Here is a 25804-nt window from a genome sequence, read left to right as displayed (position 1 = left end):
GATAAAAACCTGTGTTACCTTTGCATTAACAGTGAATTGCTTGTTGTGCTTTTGGCAATGACAGATAAGTCAGTGTAATTCCCCATTGCAACAGAAATGATGCTCCAGATTCTAAACGCATCCTGAAGATGTCACTGACAATAATCTTCAAAGAACGGCCAGTGAAAGTGGGCTGTATGTTTGTAGGATGATATACTGCAAATGACAGGAAGAATTATGTGAGTGAAGACGAATCTGTAACATATTATTAAGCAATTTCACGAGAATAACAGGGATAAAAGGATAATGGATGAGAGTGTCATTATTACCTTCATGTAGAGGGAAAGCAAAAGCAAAGGTAGAGAGACAAGATTAATTGAGGAAGGGTGAAGCCTTCATTGCTCATCAGCTCTTTTGTACTCTTTGCTCCTGAAATTCCAGACTGGGGGTGGGGGGCGGGAGGGAGGTGCTCAGAGCTGCATTTTAACGCAGCTAGCAAGGAGGAGAGAACTGACAAGGCACTTTGTAGTCCCCTCCCTTCGTATCATAAAACACATAATCACTATCACCTTTCAAGTGTTCTGAAGCCACCACAAAAATCCAGCAGAATATTTATCCTTCTGTTGGCAGCAGTTTTCATTATTAGTTATACCTTAAAAAAGAAAAATGATAGAATTTCAAAATGCATTTTTCCATGTCTTGCCCCCAAAATTGTTCTTTTAAATTTAGAGATTCACATTCAGTGATGAAACATTTCATAATCCATTAGGTTGTTATTTTGATCATCCTAAAATCATTAGGTTAAGGAAACAATGCATTTTATAATCCATTTTGTCTGTTCCTTTCATATTCTCAGCACATTTCCCTTTCATGTAATATTGGTTTCTCTTAGATGATAGTAAATAGTAAATATATTTACTTTTCATTAAGTGAAGGTGTAATTAAAAATTTTAAATGCTAACGTCTTCATTTCTATTTTCCTCTATTACTTGTTTCTTATAACTTCTCATCTGGCCAATTATTCCGAAGCATACGTTATATCACCCGCAGTTAAGGTACAATTATAATATAGCAACCACTGTCCTTCTGGTTGCAAAATAGTAGCACAGGTGTTTTGCTGGAATCTAAGAAACCTTTTGGGACATGGATTCCCTTCTGATTGTAATTTACACCTCATACTGAGTTAACCTTTAAATGTTGCAGAAACCTTAAAAATATTTTTTTGTGTGTACTGAGCCTATATGAGAGTCACATGATCAAATTACATGCTTAAATATGTAGCCAGTGGACGTACTCAGAGTCAGAGACTAATTTGAGTAAAGAAGTCTAAATTTCATCCTTGTCTACATAATGGGTTTATATATTCAGGAAAGGTAACAAAGGGTCAGGACTCAGGTATCAGTGAGAATTGAGAATTATTCATCATTAATATGCAGCTGGTAACCAACGGTTCAATGTGCACATACATATACAGACATGCAGAGCAGTAGTGTTACCAAATGCTACCATGTTTTTACTGTATAATAATTTTCAAAATGTCTTCCTATATACCTTTTCATATTTGATCCTTGAAATAGTCATTTTTGATGAGCAGAACCAGAATTCCTATTTCAGCTCTTTAAATGGGAAAACTGAGGAGCAGAAAATTAAATGAGTTTATCCAAGTAATTCTGTAGTAAATGATGCTGCTAGGAATAGAACCAACCTCTTCAGACACCTGATCGAGTGTTCTTTCCGTTTACTATTTGATTTTTAAATTCATTAATCATGCCACACTCTGATCTTTGATATTTTACTACTTTTCATGTATGTCTTTCTGTCTTAAGTTTTGCTTCACTAAGGGAGCATCCTCTGCCTTGTGTTTTCCATAGAGCGAGGAAAAGAAACTAACACTTGTCGTGCTCCTAATGCGTACCAGACACTGTATTAGACACTTACACGCCATACATTATCTAACTTAATATTCACAAACAGCAAAGTGAGTTAGATATCATTACCACCACTTAATCAAAGAGGAAACTAAAATTCAGACGTGTCATGTCATTTGTCCAAGCTCACAACCAGGAAGCGTCAGGGATTCAAACCCAGGTTGTCCTGGCTCCAAAGCTCATGATCTTTCAAACATCGTATGGCCCTTTACTCTTGTCTATACTGTATCGTGTATGTGCAGTCAAAATTAACTGTCTTTTTGCATCAATCCCATATTTTAGATCTCTGAATGTCTAAATTCAGTGGCTTTTTTCTGTCCTAGCATTCCTTGATTTCTGCACAGCATTTGACACTGAGCTTCCAAAATCCTCAGCGGCACTACTCCACTAATTCACTGGCCCTGAAGTCTTTCTCACTACCTGCACCCTCCATATAGATTCCCCCATTCTCAAAGGTGTGTTTTTTCCACCTCCTGAATTCTCTCCCATAGAGGTTGAATCTCTCGCCAGGCCTTAAGCTGTCTCTCTGTGCAGGTGATGGCAAATATCTCTTTGTAGTCATGTCTTCTCTCCGTAGCTCCATTTCCTTAGCTACCTGCTCTGCTGAACAGCCCTCTCCGGATGCTTTGCCAAACTCATCATTTTCCTTTTCTTCCCTAATTTCCTCTTCCTGATTTTAGAAGATGCCTTCTTCCTCTAATCACCCAGGCATTATTGCCAATTGGAATTAGTTAGAAGTTTTTTGTTTTTTTTTAAAGATTGTTATTTATTTATTTTAAAGAGAGAAAGAGCACATGCAGGAGCAGAGGGAGAGGGAGAGAGAGAATCTTAAGCAGACCACGCTGAGCGCAGAGCCTGATGCGGGGCTCGATCTCATGACCCTGAGACCGAAGCCGAAACCAAGAGTTGGATTCTCAATGGACTGAGCCACCCAGGCTCCCCTAGAAGTTTTTTAACCTGACATTAAAACCTCTCTTGCCTTTTTTAGGCTGCTGGAGTCCACCCTGCATCCCTTTTCCATCTTTTACCGACCAGCCATCCTTCAAGGCCCTCATCAAATATTATCTTTAATAGGAAGTTTTCCCCAAACCCATCAGGTGTACGTATTTCTCTCTTCTTTAACTCTCCAAACATGTAATTTGTACCCAAGTTTTCCTGGCTCCAAAGTTCATGAAACCCTAACAAGAAACTCAATAGTATTTGTTGAATTGAATTAAATCAAGTTCTCTAATGAACTCAAGTAGTTTTTAATTTATATCACTTTTCCTTATACTTGATTTTCCCATGTCAAAATTTAATATTAACCTTGTGATTTTTTTATTTTACATTTTTAAGGGCTTTATTTTTCTTGTTGAGTTTGCATCTGTACATCCTGATTTATTATCAAATAGTTACCATTTGTTGAACATGGACTTACTGAGTGGCTTACATGGACCAGGCACTTTGTTCAGTCCTGGGTATGAAGAAATGAACCAGTCCCTGCGTTCAGAAAGTTTCCTGCTTAGTTGGGAAGATAGTGCTCTTTTCATATGACATTTGAATCAAATTTATTGAACTCTTACTGGTACATTTATGATATGGAGATAAGACAGATATACAGAGCACTTTATTATGTTATACTTAGAAATAGCTAAATCTTGATTCCTTATAACAACCCTAAAATGTAGGTATTATTCATCCCCATTTTACACATGAGGAAACAGACTCTAAGAGTCCAAATCATTTGCTCCAAATCACAAAAGCAGTAACATGGCAGGGCCAGGGGTGGAACTGAAGTTTCTTTAATGCCAAAGTCCATGCTTTTCTCCTGTGGCACAGGACCCTTACATGTCTTTGTTCTAGCAAAAGGGATGTTATATGACGGGAGTTCTTAACTTTGACTCATGAGTTTATCCAGTTGCCTTAACTTTTAGAGAAGGCAGGAAGCATTAGTCATAATTACACCACATAATGGGTAGAATGGTATTACTTATTGCACTTACAGAAAACACACCCCTGCAGTTTTATGAGAAGAACTAAAACAACTTAACTACTTTTGTGCACAAATGCCCAATCAGGGTGAGGACACGTAGTCGCCCTGCTTACTAACGCTAGCCACATGATTCTAATTACTGGTATAATGTGGGTCAGGGACAATGTGCTCTGCATCCTACCAAGCATTTGGGGGAGTCATGTTGTGGGAACCTCACAGAGGCTGACACTTTCTACTGCACTGTTGCCGCTCCAATAACCGTAGGAAAGCAGTTCTTAGGTGACCGTAAGCCCAAATCAAGGGCAGAAAATAACAAAAGAAGCAGAATTCGCTCCTTTCTCACCTTTGAATTTGGTAAATTTTGAACTCCACTGCAAAGAGGAGAGATTAACATCAATGGATTGACCCACACAATGCTACTTAGCTTTCTAAACAACCTTTCAAACTGCTTCTTAGATTGTGATGCCTAGGTTTCTTTTTTCTTTCTTTTTAAGTTCAAACTTCCCTCAACTATCAAGGCTTCTTTTGTCTTCTCATCCTAAAAGCTGTTTTTGAATCCAGTCTTTTTGGGGAGGAAACACAGAGGGGCACCTGGGTGGCTCAGTCCTTTAAGCGACCAACTCTTGGTTTCTGCTCAGGTCATGATCTCAGGGTTGTGAGATAGAACCCCACGTTGAGCTCTGTGCACTGCGGGGAGTCTGCAGGAGATTCTCTCTCTTCCTCGGCCTCTGCCCCGCCCCCTTCTCTTGCTCTCATGGGCTCCTGTGCATGGATGCTCTCTCTCTCTCAAAATAGATAAATAAAATTTTTTTTAAAAATGTTCTTAAAAAAAAAAAGAAATGTAGAAATTTCCTCACGGTCTCATATGATCCAAATTTTGAAATTCTAGTCTACTCACCAGGGCCCAAAATGACACTTCTTAGTATCAGGTAAGTTAGGAATTTAGTTTTATTTAATTGCTTGTAACTAATAGATTATTCTCATTTTATATTTCAACTTATAAACTTAAAGGTGAGGTCATTCATGTCTCTGTAATGGGCTTTATATAGTTCCCATCACACTGACATTCCCAAATATTTATATAGAAATGCTTTTGATGATAATATCATCTTCTTTAATATTCAGATTTCCTAAGCATCCATGAATGAAATATGTTTCATTTACTTTAAAAAATAATATTAGCCTTTTAAATAGCATTCAGTAGGGGTGCCTGGGTGGCTCAGTTGGTTAAGCGACTGCCTTCGGCTCAGGTCATGATTCCAGGGTCCTGGGATCAAGCCCAGCATCGGGCTCCCTGCTCAGTGGGGAGCCTGCTTCTCTCTCTGACCCTCTCCCTTCTCATGCTCTCTCTCACACTCTCTCTCTCCCAAATAAATGAAATCTTTAAAAAAATAAATAAATAAATAGCATTCAGTATAATGTAGACGTTGAGTCAGTATGCTTTACAGAGGAAATAAAGAGCATAACTTAATCTGATGACTTCGTTAGGTAGAAGTCAAGCCTAAAGTGCCTAATATTGATACATCGCCATGTGTAACAATGCTTCAGTGATAAAAGGCGTTAGGCAACCACATGTCTCCCTGCAAGACTGGAGTATTTCTTCCCCTTAGCTCCAGTGGCACTGAGGACAGGGAATTCTAAGTAGGATAAGGGTAGTCAGGGAAGATGTGCCAATGTCATCACTAGTTGAAGAGCAGGTAAGAGTATCCAGGGTTGGAAGAACACAGTGCTGATAAATCCAGGACATTTTGTCAGCGAGGCTCTCAGGGACACCAACCAAATGACCAGTTGCCTCCTTTTTTTCCCTGACAGCCCCAGGAACTGGTTCCTCCTCTCCCTTTTCCTAGACCATTAAACGTGACTTTCAGCCTGATTTTCTTTCCTTCTTGACCCCACAGGGGAAAAGGACACAGTCTTCTAGCTTCTCACAACTCTTTCCCTTAAACCAGAGTAAAGTTCTCTGGAAGTTTGTAAGTGTCTTTATTGTTTCAATTGGAGAGGTTGCCCTTGAAACTCATGATTTATTTATGAGATTCCATAAACCCAACTTTTTTTTTTTTCTGACGAATTTTTACTGATGAGGAGACTTCTGTTAAAGAGCGATCCTTTTATTTCCTCAATCTCTGCTTCGTCCATAGAGAAGAAACTTCAGCACAAGCTTTTTGTTGCTCTTCCCATGGGAAAGGAATTTCTACTCTGATTTTCCAGAGCCAGAAGTATTCACTGGGCCATAAAACTTCACTACTGGTAGGGTCGGTATAATGTTAAATTGTCAGTGCTCCCATGAGGTAAACACATCTGGACAGAACTGATCCCTCACAGTAGGCTAGCCAGCCCGTTTTCTTCCTTTTATTCCACAGAATCATTAAGTTGAATAGATTCCTCTTGAAGTCTAGCCAAATATTTCCCCACAGGGTTATTCAGGTACATATACCCCAAGATCTCTTTTCTTGCTTTGGCTTCAACTCCACACCAAATTCTTTAATCTAACTCTTGGCAGAAGAGCCTTGCAACCAGAGAGGATAATCTCAGCTATTAATTTAAAAAAAAAAAATCTTAGCTTTGCATCTGGGTATTATTCTCTCTTGTATATTTTCTCAGTCAAGAACCCTACCAGAGAAAGCAGAATATGATAGGATTTAAGCAGCAAAGTGCCACCACAAGTTCTAATCCTGATTCCATTATTATCACAAGTACGAACTTCCAGGGAGCATTTGGTTGCAAGAAATAGAACTCAAACTAGCTTAATCTAAAAGATCATTTATTGTAAGCAGGTAGGAGTAGTTCATAGAATCCAGTGACAAGTACAGCTGAGCTTGACAAGAGACTGGAACTGAAAATTGGAAAACGCAAATTTCCAAAGAATTGGAAGGTCTAGATTTCTCCCTTTCTTGACCATACGGTCTCTTGTCTCAGCTTCTGCTTGCTTGTCATTTATCTCCACACACCCAGTGTCCCCGGATCTCCCTGTCTAAAACCCAAAAGTAGCCACTACAGCTTTCTGCGATTCACTGCCTCTCCAACACCAACTAAAATTCCAATTTCACATTCCAGTGAGAGGAAATCTCGTGGGCTAGCGTCTGCAACCGGTGTTCACCCTGGTCTAAATCAGCTGTGGTTAAGGAAAAGCAGGGCCACACACCAATGTAATTTGCAGGGCATATCCTGACAGTATGGGAGAACTTCTCAGAGAAGATGGGGATGGTTGGGATACACACTCCAAAAAGTTCCTCTCTTTAACTATTTCAGTGTTTCCTTCCCTCTGTATAGTATGCCAGAAGAAAGAAGGAACAAGCAGCCCAGTTTGGAGGATGACAGGATTTTCAAATATGAACCGTCAGCAGTGGGTCAGACAGAGGGGAGCAGGACATTCTAAAGAGATAGAAGGAACTAGGTTGCAAAAGCAGGGAGGGGTGAAGCACACGGGTTCTGAGAACAGCAGAGCTTCCGTGGAGTGTGTGAAGCAGGGGCAGGGGGCGGGGGGGGGGGAGCCTGGAGGGGGAGCTGACAGGCAGCCACAGTGTAGCTATCAAGATGCCAGGGCTGGGGTTCAGGCAAGCCTGGAGGTCAGGGCACCATGGAGGCCAGATTTGAAAAGATTAGAGACCCAGGTGAGGGCGTTAGCAGTGGAAAAGAAGAGGAAAGGGCACATTTGAGACATGGTTTGGAGCTAGAATCAGCAAGATTGAGCCACCCGCTGGATACAGGGAGTGAAGGAACAGGAATGTTTACAGATAAGTCCCAAATTTTAGCTTTGATTCCTTCATGAATAGTGGTGCCGCTCTCGGAGATAACAATAAGAACTTAACCATTCTGATAGTTACCACTTGGTCTGAGTCCTTGTGTTACACAAAAGTACTGTGCTAAAGACCTTTCCATTATTGTTATATTATTTAACTTAATCATCATAATATCTCTGTGAATTGTATATTATTTTCACTAGTTTAGAGATAAGAAATACAAGCTTTCAAGAATTTAGGTACTTTGCATGAACTCACATAACTCATAAAGTGCACGGTGAATTTTCACATCTGACTTTGGAATGATCGAGCACTGAAGTTTACTTTTCGTAAGAAAGAAGAGCAAGTTTTGAGGAGAACATAAGTTTCATTTTGGACATACCGCATTGACTTTCCTGTAAGACACTCAGCTGAAGAGGTCTGGTGGACATTGGACTGTGGGACTGCAACTTACAAGCAGCCTGGGTTGGACACTGATTTGAGTCAGTGGCTTGAAATGGGAACTCCTGAAGGAGGGCGGAAGGCCTCGCTCTGGGAGAGGATAGCCACGGAGTAGAGAAAGCAGATGCTTGCCTCTCCTGCGAGCTGCTTAACATTGTAAAAGAGAAATTATTCTTAAATACATACAAGTCTTCAGAGTATTCGTTTTTAATTGTAAGCATCTTTCTATATTAGTTGTTGCAGCCCTACTTTTTTCTTGTTTATGGCTTTTTTTTTTCTCCTTTTAAAAGATAATGTACCAAGGATTTGTCTTTCTTGTCTTTTCAAAGATAGTTTTTAGACATAAAATTTTCACTTTTTAATTTTGATTTTATTTTTAACTATTTTCCTCCTACCTTTTTCCTTTGATATGTTTTTCTGCCGTTTTTTAAAGATTTAAGTTGAATGCTAAATTCACATATCTTCTTTTTCTTTTTTGACAGTTGAAACATTTAAAACTAAGAACTTGTATTGATATTTTTATCATAGTCATCATATTCCATGATAATGTTTTAGTATTTATTGTTCCCAAAATGCTCTGTTGCTGTATTTACTCCTAACAGTGACAGTAATCCAAATGAACCTTGGTAGGATGTCTTTAGTAATAAGTTCTTTTGGGAGCACTGGACAGAGGAAGCTTGAGTTTCACTTGCTCCCTGTAGGTACATTGCACGTTGCCCAGCCAACGCAGAATCCTTAAGGAGGATCTGTGCCATAGGTCAAAAAAGAAGAGAAGGATTCCACTCTTGAAGAATATGTTCCCAAGGAACAAATCAGATCTTTTGGACACATTCCAAACAACTAGTCAGCAATGAACAATGTAGTCTGAGTGAGGAAAGGGGTCCAGGGAGTGCCCCAGAAGTGCCTCCCCTCACCTCCCCACCTCCTCTTACGCCCCCCCACCCCCTCCCCCAAGTGCCTCCTAGTGTTTCCTGTAAACTCCATTTAGTTGGACTGTCCTCAACCTATGAACTCCACAGATTATTTATTCTGGTTAGAGAAAGTTCTGTATCAAGTTCTATGTCATTGAACAGGATTGTCATTTTTAAATCCCTTTATTTCAACCTGGTATATTACATTGAGTTTGTCATATTTAACCAGCAAACCCAATAAAGCTAAATATTTTCCAATGATAACTCAAATGGCATAATACATCACCTAGATTTTATTTTATATTATCAAAAATTACATTAATTAGTGTATGTAAATGTAAATCATATAATTAAATTTACTGATTGATTTATCATAGAAAAGTATAAAACACCTCTCTTCCAAATAAAGTTTCCTTTACACCATGGTAAACAGAACTACAGGCACTTATCTGGATGTTCCTCATCAGCATGCAAGGTATTTTTGAGAAAGACTACCTGCACGAATGAGTAGGAGGCTTTTATCTGGACAGCATTATACAGGTAGGGCATAATATATTCTGATCATTGATGTGGACCCTTTTTTTTTTTTTTTTACAAAGAGAACTAAAATTGATATTTATTTAGAATTATCCCAAGTCACAAAATTTATTAATGATTCTTTATTTTTTTGAAGGTCCTACCATATTTCAGAAAATATTTAAAGCAAATCGATGCTTATCAGAAATGAGTTACTATCAAAGCCTATTAAATATTACTGTGTCTAAAACATTTAGTCTCTTCGCTTTGATATACATTTGTATATCAAATCATCAAATGTTTACCAAGACATGCATGAAATAATTAGAGAGATTGTTGGTAAATATTACTGTATGAATGAAATAAATGTGAGAAAACTCCCATATTTATGGTGAAATGTTACTCTATACCAGAACTCTGAGGCAGGGTACTTGGGTTCTGCCAGGGTTCAGATTTCTTGTGACCTTGATGGAAGTCAGTCAGCATCACTAAGGCTTTTCTTCCTCACTAGCAAAATGGGAATAAAAACTCCATCCCTACCCATTACACAGGGATTTTGTGATGATGAAATAAAGTTGAATATTTGAAAATGTTTGGTAAACGTAAATATAGATATAAAAGCGTACATTCTGTACTTCTAATTTTGTTGTGTTAATATTTTACATTATATTATTATGAAATAGTCAAGTAGGAAAAATCAGAGTGATATAACAAATGCCATGTACCCAACACCCAACTTTAACATATCATAAAATTATGCCATATTTGCTTCTGCTCATTTTTATGAAAGAAAACATTACAGGTACAAGTTGTATTCTATCATGGTTTCATTCTCTTTCCTCTTTCTTGGGAATTCCACATTGCTTTATGGATGCATTATAGTAATTTGATCCTGTTCGATTTAGACTTCCTACTCAATTTTCACAGTTGTTCGTACATCCAATAGTTTTACTCCAGGAATGAGTATATCCATTATGATGGCTTTTAACAGGAGGGCAAGCCGATTACACAGATTTCCAGAAACGCTGTATATAGTCATTGTCAAGAAAACCTATAATCAGACTCTATTTTGCTTGTTTTGTTCCCTTTCTAGATGTTAGTTGATGCCAAGCAAAAATAGAGAAGACATTCTTTTAAGTGCATTTATATGGTAATAAAGATAGCTCATTGAAAACATATATTTTTCATCTGTTTCGGGGGATAGATAAACTAAGAACAGAAGCAATTTCATAACTTGATTAAAGTTGCAATTGTAAGCAAGTCTGGATGACAAATATGAATATTTACTCTAATGGGAATAAGGTTAATATTTTAAAACAAGGTTGACAGGAGAAAAATTGTCTTAGTTTGCAAAAAGGAAATTTGTTTCTTTAAGTGAAAATTGAGGTCAGTAGGCCATAGCTCTCTTTGCTCCTACATGACTGAAATGAATTAAATAATGCAGCAATAAAGCAGTACTGAGCAAACTAATGACAAAATTATACTGAGAGCTTGGATAAAATCATTATATATTAGAAACATGTATTTTGTATAAGAAAATATGAAATTTTAAATGCATGTCCACTTCACCTCGATTGTCTTAGGAGAGAAAAACTAAGTCCTTTTCTCTTGGGTTTGTTAAGGATCTCTTGGTCCTTTTCTGGGGGGCAAGGGTCATAACCATCATTTGGACATATTCCAGTTTTGGTTGCTGCGTTCTATATACTTATTGTAACTTCAGTGTGATTGGGTTATTATGAAAGACTTGTTCTTTATACAGTAGAAGCAACATCCAGCCCCATATGCTCTCCAGAAGGAGTATTATTTTGTAGAGGGTAAACCTAATTTTAAATTGTTTACTCTTCTCTGCATTCTCTTAAGTGAAGAAGTAATGGTAGTAACTTTGTTAATCATATACTGTGTTCTGGGCATGGAGACAGATGCCCTAAATCCACTCTCTAATCCACAACAACCCTTTGAGGCAAACATCATTTTCACTCTTTTATAGATGAGGAAACAGGCCTAGAACGGTTATAGAAGTTGACCAAACTGGCCAGGCCAATAAGTGGCAGTTATTATATGACAGCTACATATTTTCAGTAATATATTTCAAATAGGTTAATATTTGATGTGATATTGCTACCATTCATATTGAATCTTAGGATTCATGACTTTAAAAATGAGGGGGAGGAGGAGTCTACTTTTAGTTAACAGAATGAATAGCACTTTAAGCCTGTTCTGTGCATTTATATAGACTGAAACACACGTAGAGCACTGTATTTGGCTTACTGCTGTCAGTGTTAATGCTAGCAGTTACTCTATGGAAAATGTGAGTAAAAAACCCTAATGAGTATAAGGTATATTTTACTATATAATCATTTATTTACATGTGGGCATATACTGAATGAAGTGTTAACCTATGCATATTACACGTAACTTTACTTTGAACACTTACATGAAAGGAAACGTATTTATATGGTGATCTACATGATGCTGAAGCAACCATCTGATTCATGGAAATTATTTAATCAGAGTGTGATTTTTTATTACAAGTCTCCATAAACATGATCCAAGTTGTAATGTTCTCAGTGGGTTGTATTTATTCACAATGGCCCTTTTTTTCCAACATCACAAAAGGCAGAAATGTGTTATAGCCATCTGAAAATGCTAGTTTTATCCTGTTTCTCTCTTCACATGTATTGGTTCTCAGAACACAAGAAATAAAATCAGCACTACTGCTTCCTGGTGATCTTTACAAGAAAATTCTTTGAACATAAAGGATTATGATATCAATAAACTGAATTGAAAATATTAAATTTCTGGTATGATATAGCTTCTCTGTGGACAGAGACAGAGGTGGTCTTATGTCCCTTTTTTCCCTGCCCATATTATCAAAGTAACATTTATATGTGTTTCTAATAATGACATTTACACTTTGTTGCCTCAGTATGAAGTAACAGGGATTGCATGTGTTAGTAGATTACTTTTAATTGCTGTGTAAAAATGATACGTAATTGAAACAAAAAGCATTGTTTCCAGTCCTATTTTTTTTTTTTTTCCTCAAGTCCATCCTGTCAAGCTGAAAGCATGAAAGTTATTTTCTGGTGGTGTGATTAGATTGGGGCTGGACTCTCCAGCTGGCAGGCCTGTCTATGACTGGCGGCGGCCTGTCCCCAGTGCTTGTCATTTCCTGACATGCCTGACAGGAGGGGGACAGGCGCCCCAGACAGGTTCATTAGATGGTGTTTTCTACAGCTGGGCTAAAAATAAATAAATAAATAAAAAGTCTGTGCTTTGTCAAGGCCCAAGCTGTAGGGGCCCTCCTTGTTGGTTTAAACCAGGGCCTTGTTTTGACAAATTTTGATCTGTGCGGTTTTTAGATTTTCTGACACATTTTTGTTTCCTTCCCCTTTGGCCTGCACTTTGTGCACTCTGCCTTGTTGCTGCTTCGAAATCCCAACATAGTCTTCCCAAGAGAAAAAGAACCTCAGGTATTGAGATCTTAAAAGGAAAAACAGTGCAGTACTCCATAAAATAGCAATAGTTAATTTATTTCCATGGTGATCTGCACAATGATAGGAAAAACAATCTTAGGACTTGGGATAAGCCAATTACAAGAAAGGTTAAGAGTTTTTCTAGTGCCAGAAACATGCCATCTACGTGAGAACATGGTATCATTACTAGCAGTCTACACTCTCAAATACACTGCTCTTTAGAACTGCCAGAAATTTAAGCAATCTTCGTTCTTAGGCTTTTAGGAAGCTGACAGAGTTTTCTGCCTGTGCTGATAGGCTTTGATGTCAAGAAGAGAAATTATAGAAGATTATAGAATACCTGCTAATTAGAACCAGAAATAAATTCCAAAATCAAATTTAAGAAATGTGTTTCTTTGTCAACGATAGGGACACTTTTAAGGTGAACTGGATTTGCCAAAAATTGGTGCGCATTTGAAATGTACATGCACACAGAGTCATGATTTATCATTTCAACCCCAAATTTAAACTTTTAAAACTGTAGTGTTGGAAAGGGGAAAAAAAAATCCTTAGCCAAGAAATTATTCTTTCTGGGTTGTACCTGCAATTAAAAAGTAGATATTGACGTCTTTACTTTATGCATTTGCTAGCCAGAGTCTCTTTACTCTCGTAGTTTCTGATAGCTGCAATCTGTTGGGAGAAACGTTTGAGCTTTAATTTTTAGAAAGCAAAAGGTGCCCAAATAGAAAACATTTGACATATATGTTGATGTAATCTTAGTGCTACTGTGGTTAACTCTCTTTCTATTCACACGCAAGATACAAACTGTAATACTGTTTGTATCTCTCATACTTTGTAATAAACAGTGTTGCTGAAAAAAGCAAGCTCCTCATTCACAGAAATCTTAGCCCTTACCTTTCCTTTGTATTGTTAGTTTCTGCGGCTTTAGTTCCCCGTCTCTATGACAACTGTTTAAATTGGGATGGGCAACTGTCATCTGGAGTATTACGGAGAGAAAAGTGTTAGTGAGCACACAGTTCCCATAGATAGAGCATTTCAATATAATCCAATTTTAATTGAGCTCCAGAGACTTTGATGTGCTGCAGAAGGTTGGGAGGGAGCTATTCCAGGGAGAAATTAAAGCAGCCCAGCAAGGCTTCACTACTCCAGACTGTCACCATTTTAAGTAAGCATTAGCATCAGACTTAACCTGCCCCTATGGAACATCTCACTTCTTTCTTCAGCTTTTCGCTGATTTCTTTTGCCATATGTAAAAGCAAAGCACTTTCATCTTTTTATATATGTTTTTACACCCATTTGATTAGGCTTGAAAAGCTTGTACTGGACCTGAGTTTCATCTTACGCTGTCTATGGGACTTTGCTCCAGTGGTTCATAAAAGAAAAAGAAGGTAGAGTAGGGATTAGTTTGAAATTGTCAGCTATCATATATTAAACTTTCTTTTTAATATTACTGTGTAAAACCCTATCTTGGAGATAAAAAGTTGAAGGTAGTGTAATTTTTATTTAGCTTTGATTTACAATTGAATTTCATTTTTAATGCTTAGATGCTTAGGCATTTATTAAAGGCTTGGATTTTTATTTCAAAATGCATTAAGATATCTTTTACTCATCACATGAAAAATACCTTTTAGGCAAAGCTGAAAGCAGCCAAACACAGGCATATCAATCCTTCATGAAGAAAGCATGAATCTTTTTTTTTTTTTAATGAGGAAAATGGATATTTTTCCATGTATATTCAAAGATCTTTTAAGTACTTTGAAATATAATGTTGAATATACATCAGATATTTTATTTATAATAAAAATGATGTAAAACCACAATGTTAATTAAAATAATTAAACCAACACTAAATATAATGCTTGTGATGTCAAAAAGCTTTGTTACAGATGTGGTAAACTTAAGGAAGTTATTACCTGTTTATGACAGACCTGAGATTTCTGATCTATATATGTTGGCACATTTAAAAAAAAAATAAATTAAAAATGTATGTTGAGAAATTAAGTAAAATTATGACAATAATTAGAAATTAGTATATGCATCATCATAGATACTTCTAGATTTTCTTGCGGATTTACTGTAAAGCTAATAAAGCTTAGGCACCAGGGTCCCTTAGTCCACAGAGCCAGTGAAAGATGGAAGTTTCTGGGAATTGTGTAGTGGGCTGTTTACTCAACTGTTTTAAGAGGCCTCAAAAGAAAACAGCCTTAATGTCCAAGGCTCCAATATTTGTTGTGATCTTTTTTTCTCATTCTAAATAAGTATTCGCTTACATAACATACCTATTTTTTTATTTGTAACTTCGTGTTCTTTTTCTTTGAAAAAGCATCCTAAATAATGTAAGCTTATTCCATATTTTATTTAATTACTTTATTGAATTAACCACTTCTCCCCATTGTTGGGCATTTGCCTCCATTTTTTGGTATTATAAGCAATACTGCAGTCAAGAATCTAGTACATACTTTGTCTTGCTTCATCTTGCACAGGGTAAATTCCTAGCAACGAGATTACTGGGTCCACGGGTGTATGTATTTGAAATTTTGGTAGATAATGCCCAAATCTTCTCAATATAAGTTATACTGATTTACACTCCCGCAATATAATGAGTGAGTGTTTTCCCCACAGCAAGCTCAGGATTATTAAACTTTTAGATTTTTGTCAATCTCATAAATAAAAATAGTATGTGTGTGTCTCCATATAGTTTTAAATCTTCTGTAGATAAAGTTAATCATGTTTTCAATCAACAAAGAGCCATTTGTACTATATTTTCTGGGCTTTATCTGTTTGACGTTTTTAAGCAAAATTTTACTGTATCACAATGTCTATAGGAGGCAATTATTGATAAATAGTACAGTTTGTCTCATGTATGCATTTTTGTGTATTAGACATCATATGGACCTCTATTATATATTACGAAAATTATATACATATATGTATATCTCCTTTTTTCCCTACTTCCCATCTAGATTAGTTTGTTATTTCTCTGTGGAATGCCCTCCCACATTTTAGTGGCATTAGTTATAAGGGTCAGAATCTTTTATTTCCCTACCTACCCAATAAGAATTTTTCTGCTGTGGCATAAAAACAAAAGTTGTGAACTGCCTGACATTATTTAAAATATAATATAATTAGGGGCACCTGGGTGGCTCAGTTGGTTAAACGTCTGCCTTCAGCTCAGGTCATGATCTCAGGATCCTGGGGTGGAGCCCCACATCAGGCTCCCTGCTCGGCGGGGTGTCTGCTTCTCCCTCTCCCTCTGCCCTCCCCCACTTGTGCTCTCTCTCTCTCAAATAAATAAATAAAATCTTTTAATAAAAAAATAAATTAAAACAAAATAAAATATTATTAGCTAAATATATCAATACATCTTGGTATATTTACTATATGGAATTCTATATCCCTAGGACCACCTTCTTTGTAAATTAGTTTGCCATGTGGATGTCTCTGGTTTACAGTGTCATTTATTTACTGAGACATGAATATTGGAGAAACATACAGTGGAGTTCCACGGAGCTATACACACTTGCTGTGCGCCACACAAAATGCTAAGTACCAGGGAAAACATTCAGTGTTGATATGGGGTTGAGACTGAGACTTCTAAATAACCTCTATATCTGGGGAAAATAATATTATTAGGTTTGCTTATACTATTAGTGGAGAGCAAAACTTTAATAAAAATTAGATATTTTTATTTATATGTATTCACTGCCTATCATTTCTTTAAAATAGTCAAGTGTAGATAGGTTGACTGTTTTTGTTAACACAGTTTATTTGCACAAGTTCATGCTTGTATGAGTGATGATGAGCATAGTGGTTGCGTTATCTAGAATCTGAACCGAACCTCTTACCTTTTTCACGATGCTCATCATCTGCCAGTAACCCTAAACCTAGAATGTGGTGGAGAGCACCATCCACCCAGTCACTGGAGCCAGAAACTCTTGCAAAGCTTTAATTCCTTTCATTTCTTTATGTCCGCATTAAACAAAACAAAAACACACAGGTCTTCCTAATTCTGCCTCATAAATACGTTTACTATCTTTCCCTTCCTCTTCCTCTCTTCGGCAACTGCTACTTCCTAGTGGCAGAGTTCAGGTTTCCCGTCTAGCATCCTTCCAGATCTTTCTCACCACTTCTAGAACAGTCTTTCTAAAATGCAGATTTAATGCTCTACCTGGGCTCCTTTCACTGGTCTTAGTGGCATCACAGTCATCGTTAGAACGACCTTTTAATGAGAGCTAAGTTTAAAATCAATGTCTCCGTGAATCCTTTCTGCAGTAAATGCTCTGGACAGCCTCTTGCCTATAGCAAGGTCACCTCTGGTACTTATACTGGAGACACCTGTTAAGTACAGTAACCTATTTTATGGGGTTTTTTTTAGCAACCCAGCCAAATCAAATTGTATTAATCAATTATCAAGGCTTTCTACAAAGAGATAGTATGAGCTGTGTAAAAGGAGGGGGGAAAAAAAGAGGGACCATCTTTTTCTTGTTCACTAATGTACTTCCATCATGTAGCACAGCATTGGGAACCTAGTAGGTGCTGATTAAATTGTTCTTTGATAAACAAGTGATATGTGATGCTAACAGCCTTGCTTGGGGATGGAGGACCCACTCATAATGTTCAAATGAAACACATAAATGGCAAATTCTCAGCAAAATAGTATTGTGCTGCAAATAGCTTTACAACCAAGGAATATGAAGTAAACAGAAGAAACAAATATAGTCTTGGAGCATTATGGTAATGAAGAAGAGACTTTGGGGGGATACCCAACACTAGAAGTACAATTTTCATTGCCTATAAAAGTTGGGAGGTCTCTAAAACCTATTATTACCCCCCAATTACAAATATTTGTGTAAAAGACATTCATGTACAAACAAGAGGTGTTTACTGAGCTGTTTACATTTAAATTGAGTTGCATTTCTTGAAGAGCTGTTAATTATCCTGTAATATAGAAAACTGAGAGTAGGAGTAAAAATACCACACGAAATTCAGATGCTGAAATGTCCCTAGCTGAAGCAGTAAGAATTTTGTTTTTAAAAGAGTAAACTTCAAACATAGAACACTCAAAGCCATCCAGTAAGTGGTATATTAGAACCAGTCCTTGGAAATAGCCAGATTTAGTTGAACCACTGTGCGATGCAGAAGCAGAGTTCGAATCAGAGAATAATAGACACTGGAGAAGGACCCGGGCCAAGACCACAGCAGGGACTAGCTCTCCTCATTCCCGACTGAGAGTTTCACGAAGGTCCTGGTGGGGAAGGATTGGAAGTTTATTTGTTCAGCACATTTATGTGGTACTACCTTTGTACCGACCTCTCCACTAGACACTTTATATGTTATTTCACTTAATACAACAACCCAGTAAAGTGGTTACGATCCTTCTTATTTTATGTGAGTGGAAACTCTGTTTCAGTTACGTTAAGGAACGTTCTCAAGTTAACACAACTCTGAAGTGGTTACGTCAGACTTCAGTCTTTCTGTCATCCTCTAAAATCCAAGTTCTTTCTACTCCAGTCTGGCATACAGATTTATTAAAAAATGATCATAGTCCACCAGGCTAAGTGCTAATAAACTACATACTTTTTGGTACGTACTTGTCGTGTGAGGAAATGTGTCAGGGATAACACTAATACTGTGGTGGGCAGATACACATGAAAATAAACCCCAACAGGGACTTCCCAAATGCAGATGCCCTACGTCAAGACTGGGCTTCATTCTATAGCTGCTCTTTGGAGATCGTGATTCTAGAAGAGCGTCAGCTTTGAAAAAGAAAAACAAATTCTCAACCCTGAGGATGCACCTGTGAGTGCCCAAGAGTACTCAGGTTTTCAAGGGAAAACATACTTACAAACTGTACTGGTATTTTATGAAAATAGCTTTCAGTTGCTAATTATCACTGAAAAATAAGTCTTTAAAACTTGAAAAATAATTCATATTCATATTATCTTTCCTGTCCCCGATAAGCCTGGTACCTACCTGACAAATACATGATAGAAGTTTATTAAATGTCTTTTGAGGAAATATTTTTTGAGCAGTCAGCTTTTAATATAAAGTAGGACTTTATCAGGCAGACAAGGAAGGAAAGCTATTCTAGAACATATAGAAAGTATGGAACTGTTTTTGCATATTTTTAAAAATTTTAGTATACTTCTTGGAACTGTTTGGGTTTACAGACACTTGAGCAGACAGTACAGAATTTCTATTGTGTGTGGGGGGGGTATTAGGCTTTTTCCTTCTTCAGATAAAACAGACATGAAGTTTACATCAGGCAATATGAGTTTGTATCAGAAAACTTTCAGCTGCAAGTAATACATACCCTAATTCAAATCGTTTTATATGTATGGATGGATGTATATGTGTATGCATCATAAAATAGTAAGTCCTGAATTATACTGGTCTCCAGGGTTGATTGATTCAGCTACTTGTAAATGTTTTCAAGAACCCAGGCTCATTCCCCATCTCCATTCTGTCATCCTTGGTTTGTCCTCATTCTCACATGGATAACAGTGTGGCTTGAACATTTCCCCAAATCAGCGTAAGCCCAGGAATGTTCACAGGAAGGAGAGCGTGCCTCTTCCATTGGTTTCCTCTTAAGTATGGGGACAGTTTTACAAACTTGATCTACCCCTGGGACTGGCCTGGGGTCAGTGTGTCCCGACTCAGAAGTGCATGGAAGAGAAGTCAGTAACTGAGCACAATCAGGGTTCTGTTAATCAGGAAAGCGGAGGATGGGGGGAAGTAGGAGTAGATTCTGAGTGGGGAAGCAATAGTGTGCACTACAGAGTTTATTGTAGGAAAGCATGGTAATGTTCAAATGGGAAATTCTCATCAGGCCTTCTGAGAAACTGGAATTTCATCCAAGTTCCGTGACCCAGTTTTTTAATGTCCCTTCAACCATTAGACATCCATTAACATTACAGCACCAATTACTCTCCATTTTTATTTATATTGTTGCTCCTACAGACTAACTGACTCGAAATAGACCTTTAACTCAATCATTCGACAGGTTATTTATTGAGTTTCGACAATGTAACAGGCAATGCGCCAAGCAGTAGAGATACAGTAATGGGCAGAAACAAATGGTCAAAGAGTGGAGGAGATTACATTAATAAAATATATAATAAATTTGCAAAATTTGTGGTAAGTGCTGTAAAGAGAACTTCTCTCATATATGGTGCTATGAGTGTGTGATCGGGGAGGGGGGAGAGAGGTTAACCTAGCAAGAGAGGTCAGTTGAGAAAACAGAAAGTAAAGAAAGCTCAAGGATGAGTAGAAATGAAGTAGGCAAATCGAGGAGGGAAGATATTTCCAGAGAAGGAAGAATATGTGAATATGTGCATTGGCTCTGTGACAGGAAACAACATGGTATGGATAAGAGACTGAGGGAAGACTGGTGGAGGTGGGGCCAAGAGAACAAAGTGGTACCAGATGTGTCTGGTGCAAGGGATAGTTACATCGACCACTAGACCCATCTCTTTTGGTCTTGGCTTCTGCTTCCTCAGAATTCCTGCTGCTTGTGATTTCTGGTGACTGACGGCCTTCTCTGTCTTTTGGCTTCTTCCCACCTCCCTGTTAAGAGTTGTCTCTGGATAGCTCACATTCACATCATCAAAGAGATTATCTAATGGTGTCAGCGAGTCATCGTTCTTGATAGCGTGATTCTGATGACAGACGGGATTCTCACAACCACCAGCTGTGTCTATCCTACTGAGATAACTACTTTTATGTTAGGTGTCCCTCCTAGGTCAGTCCACCATGGCCAGAGTTTTTGGGGTCATAAGTAATTAACATGGTTAAAAAGGAACTTTTCAGGAGGGGGCACCTTCCATGTCCCGTCCAATACATAATGAATTGGGAATCAACTCTGGACTATCTTAAATGGCTGCTTTTTAATTAATGTAGACCATAAAATTGTAACTTTCCTGCACATGTGTATCACTAAACATCAATCAACAAAGGCATTTATAAGTAATTACTACTGTTAAATTACTGCTGTGTGCTGGGCTCTGTGCTAAGTATGAAAAATGCGGAGATGCACTGAGACTTTTTGCCCTCAGTGAGCTAACCTCACAGGTTAGCAAGAGACACCAATAAGTAAACCAACGATTGTAGTAACGGTCTGGTAAGTGTCACGGGTGGGTACGGGGTTCTCTGAGAGAGCAGCAGGCTCTGCTAGCTCGTCATTGACAGGAGCTAATCAGAAGGAACGGCATGTACAAGGACACAGACGCATGACAGAACGTGGTACACGTGGGAGCTGGAAAGTGTTCAGGATGGCTAGGATTTAAGAGCTAGGCATAATGCACATTGTGGCTAAATATGGGATTTTTTACTACTATTAACAATAGTAGTTAACGCTTATTAAATACTTACTGTGTACCATAAGTATATGTGATTTATATATATAAACTATATTATGATAAAAAATTTTTAAAAATAAAAATCTTTTAATTTGTTAAAAGATTTCTCTCATAGCCTAATTAGATCTCTAGTCAAAAGCAATTCTCCTTTATGTCTACTCTACAAGTTAAGAATGATTTCACCATTGCAACAATTACTGCAAATGCCCCATCTAATCCTGTATTTCTGACTGCACCTAGAACTTGTCTATGAAATATTTGCAAAAAGGGAAAACAGTTTGTGCTGATGATTAATAGTATCCACAAATCAGACCCTATTACCAAAAAGGTTCAAAGAGAAACCTGTAATCCAGAAACCCAAATGATCTCACATAGAAGAAAATAAAGCTAAAAATAGGAGATGTATATATATATAACTAGTTTAAAACTTCCCACCATGCAGAATAATACAGGGGAAGTTAACATATCCAGTATGTAAATGAAAGTAAATTCTAGAAACCAGAAATAAGCTTCTTTCCAACAGTACAGAGTTCTCCCTCCCCCTACCCCGTTCCTCCCCTTTGGTAAATAACAGCAGAGGGACAAATACAAGATTTTAGAGTTTGCCAAATTTGAGAAAATGAGAAAACACAGCCAAATATATAATAGTCACACATGGGGACATTCATGAGTAGGACAAAAATGAAGCAACTTTGCCAATATCACTTTTTAATTTTGAGAATTTTACCATAATTTTGAAAGTGTGCATTTGAAGATGAAGTAGGCCCAGAGGACTCCAGCTGCAACTCAAAGTTCGTTTGTAAATTAAATTTTCAATATTTTCTTCAACAAAAATTGATTGAGTTCCTTCCATGAGCAGGTTCTGTAAGGAATACAAAATAGAATACAACCTAGTCTCTACCCTCAAGAAGTCTCCAACTGTTTACGGGATGTATGTAATAAAATAAGGAAATTTAAAAGTATTTGCCATGGTATGAAATACTGTTGGGGAGGTACAAACATACCCTTTTTGAAAGAGTTTGTGGTTTTCTACTAATGACTATAAAATAGCATTCGCATAGATTATTGGGACCACATCTACCCTGTAGCCACAGCAGCGATTTCAAGTGCAAAATCAAATTTGATCATCTCAGCTCTTTGTTTAACACAGGGGCTCTCTGTTTCTCTCAGACTGCAAGTTCAACGCTAACATGAATTGCATAGTATTTCCCCATGTCCTGGTTCCCTACCCACCGCTCATTATTCTAATTCTGTTTTTCATGTTTCTGCTCTTTACAATCTATGTTCCAGACAGCCTGGACCCATTCCCCAAAGCACTATACTTACATGTGTGTTGTTCCTTCTGCTCGAGACCCTCTTCTTTCCCCCTCTCCCCACCGTTTGTGATTCTCCAGCAGACCGTGAACTACGTGAGGTGAAGGAGTCTGCCCCTCTTGCTCGCCATCAGCTCATAGAGGCCAATCGATAAATCTTTGCTAAATGAAAGTCACTGAAAGTACATAAAATTGGCACATCGTGAGGACAGGCTTGGTAGAAAAGAGCTGGCCTCCTCACCGATAGACAGGAAGAGAGGGTAGGAAGAAGCCTTCTCAGAACTGTCGCTACTGACAGTGGTAGCCTCATGTCCTGAACAGCCGGGCTTTCTCGTTAGAGCTTAGCACTGCGATTTGGGAGAATTTCTAGAATACCAGCTGCCACTAAGGAAACAATAGCTGTGACTGTTAGCTCAGTAAAAGCTTCTTCGCTGGGCTCCAGCTTTTCTCCTGCCTTACTGGCAATGTTGTGCGGCTCTGTGTGTCAATGTGTGTCTGCATCTGATGGGCAATAATTATAAGTTATCATTTGTTTAGCATTTCCTGTGTGCCGGGCACTGTACTAAGCATTTTTAAAAAGAGTTATTCCATTCAATCGTCACAATCACCCTGTGTGGTGAGGTATTATTATTTCCCCCAAATCTTTTTTTTTTTTTTTTTAATTTCCCCCAAATCTTAAGATGAGTGAAGAATTGAAAAGTAATGAGCTTACCTGAGGTCTCACAGCTAGTGAGTAAGAGAGGCAGACCCTAGGGTGACTTTAAATCTAGGATAAACAGATATGTACATTGATGAGTTAGAGCAGAAAGCAAGGTTATTAAATAAAGAGCTCTCTGTGGATGGGCTGCCTAAATTTCCCCCAGTTGGAGGATGTGGCAGTCCTACAGTTTTAATCCATATTACTGATAATAGCTGTTTTTATGAATATTTAACCTCAGAAGTATAGCAGTAATAGTATCTATTGTTTCATTTTCATTGAGAATATATTTTCTGTAATCCCTCATTTTGGCAGCTTAATTTCTTCAGCATTCTTGTTTACTTCGCAGTTAAGACTTTTACAGTTTGCCCCATTTTCAATTTTTTATTACCAACTTATTTCTTTTCATCAGGAAAAAAATTACAAAAAGATTTGATTCCATGATCAATGTTTTAGTCTGTATTTGATTTTATTGATCATGGTGCCTGCCCTTGACGATTTTATTTTGATGATTGTCTTCATTATTAGTTGGACAAGAGGCTAAAGTGAGACTGTTCCATCAGCTATTTGAAGATTTCTTTATTCTTTACTGGTCTATTGCAACTGTCCCCTAACTTTTTTTTTCTTACCTATTTTGTAAAAAAAATTTCATAAAACTATATACCACCTAATATTGTATGTCAACTACACTTAAATATAAAAAACTGCCCTGCACATGTTTAAGTTTACATCTAAATTTTGTCATAAGTTCAAACATTTTTAAAAGATATAATATCCCACATGTTCCAAATATTGATCTTTTAAAGTAAAATTGTTGTATCACTGTTCCGTGAAAGGGATATAGATGCTAAGTGACTTCAAAGGCTAAAGAAGCCATAAGACTGAAGAAAAAGGCCAACAAGTCCAGCTTCATGAGAAATGGCTTATTGAGGAGACTTGTAGAGAGTGTCCTGAGCAGCTGCAAGAGGAGTAGGTCTCCTGCAACCCCACAGCCCTTTAAGACCTGTCTTTATAGCCCTAGAGGCTGGGAGTACTTGGTGAGGGACCACCCAGGAGGAGAATGTTTAAGAATAGGTGTGTGTGTGTCATAGTCATATCTCCAGTGCAGATCAAGAATGTTATGCCCCGGAGAGTGTACATAAGGGTGTGGTTAAACAAAAGGAAAGAATGTGGGTGGGGGGCTGTGCTCAGGAAGGTTTCAGGTCACAGAATGGTCATCCTGGGGGATTTTCTCCAAGATGGTTAGTCTGGTTCACACAGTCACTTTTCAGATGGATTCAATAGAATCAAATATATCCAATAGAATAGTGATTTGATTACTGTCATCACCCATTTTAAAATACCCGGATAATAAAGGGCGCCTGGGTGGCTCAGTCGGTTAAAATATACAAATCATCTTTTTTCAAATAGACATTTTATGTAAAATTTCTCTTTCTTTTTGAACTCCTATTTCCATTTGACTCCCTCTCCAAAATTTATCTAAGATATCTTATTCTTGAAAGTCTTTTATTGCTCACTATATTATACTAATCTGCAAAAAGTACATACATTTATGAATTAAAGTTTTAATTTTTTAAATTCCTAAGACCATAAAATTCTAAATATTTAACACTTTTATTCTGGAATAAATTATTATAAGTGACATCAGCTTACAATCATACAAGAACATAGATATATTATGAACTTCGAAAAATAATTATTAAACACAAAAAATAAAATGCTATTGGAAATTCATCTCTGAATGGGATGAATGGTTAATATATCCACATATGAATATCGCTAGGACAATGCAAGTAGCAGTATTACAGCTCCTCCCAGCTTTCTTTTTTGTAGATATGTTGAAAAATCTTGTTCACATAAATCAATAGGATATTGAAGTTTTGTTATAGTAGTATTATAATTTCTTGTACCACTTTTTTTTTTTATTATTTATTTGACAGAGAGAGACACAGGGAGAGAGGGAACACAAGTAGGGGGAGTGGGGGAGGGAGAAGCAGTCTTCCCACAGAGCAGGGAGCCTAATGCAGGACCCAATCCCAGGACCTGGGACCCAGACCTGAGCCGAAGGCAGATGCTTAAGGACTGAGCCACCCAGGCGCCCTTTTTGTACCACTTCTTAAGTTGTACGCTAAAAATCACTCACTGATCTATAATCAAAAATTATTTTTAATTCTCTCTCCATTGTCAGCTCAATTAGATCCAACTTCACTCTTTGAAAGTGAATTGAGAAATCATGTGATTTGTAAAAGGACTTTTTTTTAAATCTAGTCATTGAGGACATCTGCTTTTCAACATCTCTGTCAGTATTTTGACTTGTCCCTGATTCGAGGCTCCTACCCTCTCAGCAGATCTTACACCCCAGGCAATACACTATAGAGAGCCTCCTCCGCAACATTTTTTTTTTTTAATAGGAAAAGGGCAATGGGAAAACGATAGGAGAAAGATAACCTGTATTTCCCTCATAGGTTCAGTGTTAG

At 37.6% G+C, this 25804-nt stretch overlaps 1 protein-coding gene and 1 long non-coding RNA gene across 12 annotated transcripts in view; one reads left to right on the top strand and one right to left on the bottom strand.

The window, feature by feature from the left end:
• The window catches only part of NBEA (neurobeachin), a 696015-nt gene that overhangs the window by 548963 nt on the left and 121248 nt on the right, over window positions 1-25804 (top strand). The window lies entirely within an intron of this gene.
• LOC116631728 lies at window positions 21395-23971 on the bottom strand. The gene is made up of 2 exons (XR_004299248.1): window positions 22644-23971; window positions 21395-22179 (listed from the first exon to the last, which is right to left on the bottom strand). It is a non-coding gene; the product is annotated as an uncharacterized LOC116631728 (long non-coding RNA).

This window comes from Phoca vitulina, unplaced genomic scaffold (assembly GCF_004348235.1).
Source record: "Phoca vitulina isolate PV1807 unplaced genomic scaffold, GSC_HSeal_1.0 scaffold5, whole genome shotgun sequence".
NCBI classification, from domain to species: Eukaryota; Metazoa; Chordata; class Mammalia; order Carnivora; family Phocidae; genus Phoca; species Phoca vitulina.
The sequence above is the reverse complement of the archived record's forward strand: the minus strand, read 5'-3'. Positions and strand labels throughout refer to the sequence as shown.